The following is an 8,388-nucleotide window of genomic DNA, read 5'->3' as shown; positions in this document are numbered from 1 at the left end:
TGAGTGGTTGGCACCAGAAAACCTGAGATCTCGATATTTCCTCTTTGCATCTCCCCTCATCCAAGCAGATGACTTGGCTGGGCTGCAGGAAATGGGAGACACACAGGATCAGCAAACAATACGGAGGAGGGAATCTGGCCAGAGCTCTGCTCCACGGAGAGTTCTGCCAGTTTCCTAGTGAAGAGAGGCTGGAGTTGATCTCACCGGCACGGTCTCATAATTTTCATCTGTGGTACATGTACTTAATTTTAAATGAACTATTTGGTAAACTGTAAATTGCACACTCCAGAGAATAGGTTCTGCCGATCTCAACAAATCCTTTTGTTCTTTTTCAAAGTAAGAGAACACCTTCAGCTATTGTTAAAATCCCAAGTGGGCCATCAGGTTAGTGGGTATCCTTGCAAGGTGCCTTAACATCTTTTTTTTCCTACTTCGGCGTGCTCCACTGAAGGGTACAGCTGTCACGGTAACGCACGTGAAGGGATTATATAAACTCTCCCAATCCGTACATATCGTTGACATTGTTGCTATTATTCCCGCTTCACGGTGGCCTCCGTTCCAAATGCCACCCAATGTCCAGCAAGAGCTGCACATATCAAGGGGCCTTTCAAGTCCATCGCGGGCTTGTACCCCGCCCCCAACCGCAAGACTGCGCTCCTGCCTCTAGCAATGGCGTATAGCCTGTCTGAGTCATGTTCACTGGGGGTTATAAAGTAATAACATACCCGTCTGCGGTGATACTCATTTACCTTGAAGAAAACGCACACATAGACATACACAAGTGCATAAAGAAAACCCTAATAATTTGAAGGTAGGCATTCAATAGCTGGTGTTTAAAAAAAAAAAAAAAGGTCTTTATTTTTACCTGGTGTCCTGCTTTAATTGCCTCCAAAGCTGTTTTCCTCTTTGATAGCAGGTTTACCTAGGAAAGCTGTCCCTATAAATTCAACTGAAAGCAGTGGGCAGAAGTAATGAGTATGGGAATTCCTCGTCTTATAACTAAGTTCTTCTGTTCCTTTCTTGAGGTCTGAGATGACAGATTTGGCCCCCAAAACTACAGAGAATAAATCATTATGAATCAACATATTACTTTTGTTGGTGTTTCTAGCGCTGTGATCTACCAGCAACCCAGAGTGGGATTTTAAAAAGTTTCTTCCAAGAATTTCATTCTCCTTTCTCTCCAGAATAAATAGAGCACAGTGCAGAATAAGTGCAAATGGGATTTTGAAATTCATCCCCAAACCATATGACTAGGAAGTCTCCTTCTTTCTTTTAGTAAACAATACTCTTTCACATCCGAGTGACTGAAGGGCTATGTGAGCATTTTTTCTCTCCCTTGAAATATCATTTTTTTAAGTTTATTTATTTATTTGGAGAGACAGAGAGAGAGAGGGAACAAGTGGGGGAGGCACAGAGAAAGAGGGAGACTGAGAATCCAAAACCAGATCTGTGCTGACAGCAGACAGCACAATGCAGGGCTCAAACTCATGAACCATGAGATCATGACCTGAGCCAAAGTCAGACGCTTAACCAACTGAGCCACACAGGTGCCCCTGAAATGTCATTTTAACTTGATTTCAACTGATAGGAAGAGTCATTTATGGTGTGTAAGGAACATTGTATTACGGTAAGGACTTATGTAACTGCCCCGGACAGAATAGCTGACTAGCGTCCAGTTTGAACAGGTGTGTGGGAGCTGAACCAGTTGCTCTTTCCACTGGTGTGACCCCTGATGCTTCTGACTCCCTAGAATCTATCATCCCTAAGAAGGCAACGTGTTGGCATATGAACTACATATAAGTAACAGAGTCTAGTTTCCGGGAATCCTATAGGACCAGGGTTCAGATGAAAGATGTTCTGTGCAACTAAAGGGGAAAAGTACATAAATATATATGAAAAATTAAATCTATTATATACTACACATGCATGCACAAGAGTAGTTTTATTCCCATCCTAATCCCACCTGCAAAGATTTTCTTTCAAAATCCCAAATCTCTGTTCTCTGTTGATGTCCGTCTGTTTTCCTTTCTTCACCAAGAGGTCAAACTCCCTAGCTGACACTTAAGGCCTTCCATGATATGTCCCTAAATTTCCATTCAACTCCCTTGCTCTATACACATGATAATTCCAGTCAAACTGCACTAGTCTGGGCTCTAAGGGAAACCAAGAGGCTTCTAAGTCTTTACATGGCATAAGCACACCTACTGCAGTCTTCCTTCTAGCTTTTCCTGTTAAAATCCTACCCAACTTTAAGACACAATTCAAATACACCTCGTTGGTGAAGCATTTCCTAACTTCCAGACTAGGCACTTTCTTTCCAAACTCCCATAATAAGAGAAACAACACCTCTTTCAAAGACATTTCCTTCTCTTTGAAGAAAGAGAAAACGCACCTTGATCTTCAGATGAAGAAAGGGAACAGACTACAGCTCCGTTTGCTGCTTTTCAATTATTTCATTTAATCCTCACACAACATCACAGAGCAGGTATTATTATCCTCACTTAACAGATGAAGAAACTGAGGCTCTCAGAACTTCTTTTTTCCCCCAGCTTTACTGAAGCAGGGATTGACAAATATGTTATATGTATTCAAGGTATACAATATAATATTTTGATTTGTATGTACATTGTGTAATGATTACCACAACCTGGCTCATTAACATATCCATCATCTGACATATTTATTATTTTTTTGGTGTTTGTGGAGAGAACACTTGAGATGTACTTTCTTTCTTTTTTTAATTTATTTTTGAGACACAGAGAGAGACAGTGTGAGCAGGGGAGGGTCAGAGAAAGAGGGAGACACAGAATCCGAAGCAGGCTCCAGGCTCTGAGCTGTCAGCACAGAGCCCGACATGGGGCTCGAACCCACAACCGTGAGATCTGACCTGAGCCGACGCTGGATGCTTAACCGACTGAGCCACCAGGCGCCCCAAGATGTACTTTCTTAGCAAATTTCAAGTATTCGATACATTATTAACTATAGTCACGATGCTATACCTTAGGTCTCCAGAACTCAGTCATCTTCTAACCAAAAGCTTGCACCTTTCAGTCAACATCTCCCTGTTTGCTCTGCCCTCAGGCCCTGTTAACCATCAGCCTACTTTCTGGTTCTATGAGTTTGACTTTTAGATCTCACATAGAAGTGAGATTATACAGTAGTTGTCTTTTTGTGTCTGGCTTAGTTCACTCAGCATAACGTCCTCCAGGTTCATCTCTGCTGTCACAGGTGGCAGGATTTCTTTCTTCTTTAGGGCTGAATAATATTGCATGGTATGCATAGATGACATCTTTACCATTCATCCATCCAGAGACATAGGTGTTTCATATCTTGGGTATTGTGAATAATGATGCAATAAACGTGGGGGTACAGATATCTCTTCAAGATAGCGATTTCATTTCCTTTAGATATAACCTAGAAGTAGGACTGTTGGATTATTTGGTGGTTCCATGTTTAATTTTTTGAGGAGGCTCCATACTATTTCCCAGAGTGGCTGCACCAGTTTACATTCCCACCCATAGTGCATGAGGGCTCCTTCCTCAGAGAGCTTGTCTGAATGAAACCTTTGCCGTCAGGCTTACGTCACATGCCTTCCACCAAACAAATCTGTGTCACGTTACTCATACTTATACACCTCTCAGAATACTGATGACGTATTGCCTTAAATCTAGCTTTCTGGAAATATTTCTTTTCTTCCTTAGTGGAGCAGATGTTTGTGTTGTAGTGTTGTTGTTGTTGTTGTTGTTGTTGTCGTCGTCGTTGAGAGAAGAAAGAAGCCATCCGAATTTCACCTTTGTTCCCTGGTCCCTTGCACAGTAAGTTTCTTGCTCAAATATTTATTTAATTAATACACTATCTTTCAAAGGGAATTTTTTTCAAAAGTAAAGGATAAAGATAAATGTTTCTATCTGTTCATCTTAAGAACACCGAAAAGAAACTAAATGATAAGAAATGTTTCCTAGAAATTTGGCTACTTACAAAAAATAAAGAAATTTGACTACTTTGAAATTACAAAGAGAAGGCAATTATCTTGGGTAATAACAACAGCTCGCACTATTTGAATCCTGACTATGTGCTGGGCACCAGACCAGCATTTCATTCTTACACCTGCCGGTGAAGGAGGCAGCATGATTCCCTCCTACAAATGGGGACCCAGAGGGAGATAGAGGTTAGCAAGTGGAAGAACCAGGATTTTAACGCAACCAGAAGGTGGCGCTCTTAGACACTGCACCGTCTCCCCTTTGCTTCTACTGGCCTATTCAATATTCGCTCTCAGACACGACCCCGTTTTTCCCCCGCCTCCCTACAACAGAAGGCTTCTGGCTCCAGTGACATCTTTCTCAAATCTATATTTTCATGATTCCTCAAATAATTTCCCCCCTTCAGAGCCCAGAAGCCCGGAACGAAAAATGGGCTATCTTTTTCTTCTATAGAGGAATGTGAATGACAGCAATGCAGAGGGATCCTTTCTGCTGCTGGCCGCAGTAACAATACCCGTACTACAATCGGTACTTCCCCGTGTAGGCAGCCTGACCCCTAGCGGGCGCCAGTGGTAAGTATCTGGGTATGAGGACCAGTTCAAACACAATGGTGGGGAGAAAAATAAGTCACGGTGTTGTCATTACAGCTATATTAAGGAGGTCACTATGAAATAAAACACAAAGGGAGAGTAACAAAATGTAAAAGATATTTCATATGTTTAAATGATTAATATAATTTTAATATGATATATTAAATATATTAATATACCATATTAGAATATAATATTTGAGAACCAATTCTAACGTATGTTTTTATAACTTCTTTCATTTACAGTCTTTGGCTTCCATAACTCTTAATTGAACTCTCTCAATCTTTGACAACATACCTTCAACAGAGAGAGCTTGCACTGGAGTGCTTTCAAGAAAGGATTAAAAATGGTGAGGTTGGGACATTTTCAGTTTGTCTAGATAAAATACTCTCATGAATCCATCATTTTAAAACATCCCAGTTCACACTCAATGTTACTTGTAATTTCACTGATGTTTAATTTATTTTACTACATTATTACAGTTTAATTAAACACCAGACTGGAGCTGCACCGGGATCGCTCCCTCTTCCTACCCTGCAATGCTTAGGTCTTATATCTTGAAGCCAAACAACAAAAGGGAAAGTCAGAGGAAGAGTGTTCTACGTTTCATTTCGGTAACTGGGTCATATTCATTTCCTTTTTACCGCCGACAGATGATCTATATTAGTGCCCCATCTCCCAACTTTCTTTTTTACAAAAAAGTAAATAGTAATTCTTATTAACGGCAGTGGCACCTGCACCGGGGTGGGCAAATCTGGTCACCAGCCGGCCCCCCTGCTGTTTTACTCAGCCGGCAACATGCTCTGACCCTGGCAGCTGCTCTTGCTTTGTTGTTCCTTCCAGGCAAATAGGAACTTCATGAATGTTTAGAAATTCTTTTTTCTGAACCAAACTTGGGTTTCAGAAAGTAACAATGAAATTCACAACAGATGATAAACTTTTATACATGGGTTTAATTGCACAAGAAATACACGGATACAATCCTATTTTAAAAAGTTTAACAATACAGAACTGCCTAAATCGTGAACACCTTTTCCTCCCCCTCCCCCACCCATCTCACTCACCCCCCACAAAGCATGGAGAAATTGGGGGCATCCTCTCCCCAGAATTAAATATCAAACTGGACTGCTTTACTAAAACCAATGACTTCAGATCACTGGAAAACGGTCAAAGACAAAAAAACAACTCATGACGTTTGTTGGATTTCCTTCCAATCCCTCATCATATGCACAAATAAACGGCTTCGGTTTGCTTCACTTTACAAAAATGAGACCTTTCCAAATGTGCTGCCCTGAAATTATTTTACTTCACATTATGTACTGACAAGATTTCTGTGTTGGAACCTATTGACCTCTTTTGACCTTTTTTTAATTGTTCCGTGGCAGTAAACAATTGGACGTATCACCATTTATTGGGTCATTTCCCTACTGATTTCAGGTTGTTTTTAACATGTTTTTATTACAAATACAATCCTGTAATGAACACCGTGAACTACCTTGGTGAACACAGGCAAGAATTTCTGTTGGCTAGATACCTAAAGGAGAAACTCCTAAGCCAAAGACTGTGCTAATATTAAATTTTGGGAGATGGTGCCAAGTTCTGTCAAAAAGGCAAGAATATTTAAAAAGTTATCAGACCTTTGAGGGCTAATCCTAAATGCTAGCCCTGGAACGATCCTGAAAACTTCCCAGTCAAAAACCCTTTGTACGTTAGTACAGCGCTGGACATAGGGAATTGATGTGACTGGTCCAGGATCACGGAGTCAAACTCCAGACCAGGGTTTTTGGTTTCCCAGCCCCAGGACATTCTTTACTGCAACAGATCTTCTGGGGCAAAAATTAGACTTGAATTCGGGAGTAATTCTTTCCAGCAAAATGAAGATGTTTCACAAATAATTGAAAACATGTTTTCTTCCTTTGGATTTTTCAGTAGTGAACAAGCAGGACTTGTATTACAAATCAAACATCCAGAATGGCACCGTAACTACGCAGCATTCCGACAAGTACGTTCTCTACTGAAGACAATGCTGTGACAGAAACATGCACACGGAATCTGATTTCCTTATTAAAGGAAAAGGAGCCTGCAATCCTATCTTCAGGTGCCCTTTGTTTTATAAAAACTGTACCAAATGCCATACTAAGCTACTCAATCTATTGCTTCATGACCAGTCACCTTAGACGTAGTAACAAAGACCAATTTATTACATCTCCAGTGCAGGAGTCTGTCAAGGGTACAACAGAGGTTTCTCGTCTCTGCTCCACGGGGTCTGGGACCTCTGGGGGCCATTCAGCGGCAAAGCATGGTCCCTACGCTTCTTTATGGCACAGAGACTGGGTTCCAAAGGCAAATGTCCCAAGACTCACCTTCCAGTAATGGCGGTGTGAGACGGTCAGGGGAGCGCCCATCACAAAAATCAGTGTAAAGCCGAACCACCTCACCAAAACCATTTCAAGTCACCGGAAAATAACCAAAGGTAGACAAAAACTTGAGGTGTTTCCTCCTGAAAACTTCCCCTGAGTTGGGTAAGTCTGGTGATTCAGTGGCATTCTTGCCTCAGGGCATCCCCAGCTCAGGTGTGAAAACCCTCAGCTTTACCAGCTGGAAGTGGTGGCCTGGGTTCAGGAGGGGCAGATAACCTAGAAGGAGGCACTATTTGAAGTGAGAGAGGCTTAGAAAGTGAAAGGATGCAGGTCTGAACCAAACTGACTCCATGACAGGCTTCCAGTTTCCCCTCTGTCCTTGGAGGCCTAAGTGTCAATTTCTCAGAATCATTAGACAATAAAAGGGCACAGATTGCTCAACCAGGGACCACTCTAGTAACACCCAATCAGAAGCGGCCAGTTAAAATGCTTAACACTCCTAAGGGCAGGCCTAGAGATAGAAGCTATAGATAATCACTCATTGCTTACTGCCAGTTACACTCTACGTGAGGGTCCTGGGTCCACTCTGTAATTGGTTAATTCTCTAAATGTTGTGATTGGGTCCCGCCAAAAGTAACAGACACTCTAAACAATGTGTATGGTTAAAGTTACTGCCAATGATGTTATGCAATAATGATTGGATCACTGTACCTGTGTCACAATTTCCTGTAACTCCCCCTTCCCAAACCCATAAAAATCCTGCTCAGCCCTTGTTCGGGGCTCTCAGCACGGATCCACTGCGCTGGTAAAGTCTATGAGCCCGAGCTTAGGCCCAGCGAGCTTAAGCACATAATAAAGCCCTTTGCTTTTGTATGCGTGATTCAGTCTCCCTGGCGGTCTCTGGTTTTGGGGAACATTATTGTGATCTGGGCATAACAAAAGGCAGAAATAAAGTCTCCATTCATTAAGGATGAATGCACACATGCTCACGGAAAACCCCAGAAAGCCCAGCAAAAACTGCAAGCCCAGGGAATACGTGCACAGACATGGGGGGTAGTGGGACCTTAGTGGCCATCTGGACATCCCTCACTAAAGGAACAGATAAACACGTTGTGAAGAATAAGATAGAAGCTACAGACTAGATGTACATATGTACAACAAAGTGGATGAATTTTAACATACCTGAGGGATAATAATAATTAACAATAATAATAGTATCAAGGAACACTTACATGGAACTTACTAGAAGTCCCATGAATCAAGAACTTTTCTAATATACTTCTCTATATTAACTCTTTTCATCTTCATACCCCTAAAAGGCAGTCTATCAGCCAGGATTCAAACAGAGAAGTATATAGCTACTAAGAGATTTATTATAAGAAACTGATTTTCACAAATGTGCGGTTGGCTAAGCAAGTCTGAGATCCACAGGCTGTGGGGGAAGGGAAGTTCACGGGC

The sequence above is a fragment of the Suricata suricatta genome, chromosome 14 (genome assembly GCF_006229205.1).
Source record: "Suricata suricatta isolate VVHF042 chromosome 14, meerkat_22Aug2017_6uvM2_HiC, whole genome shotgun sequence".
Taxonomy (NCBI): domain Eukaryota; kingdom Metazoa; phylum Chordata; class Mammalia; order Carnivora; family Herpestidae; genus Suricata; species Suricata suricatta.
This window is presented reverse-complemented; position numbering follows the sequence as displayed.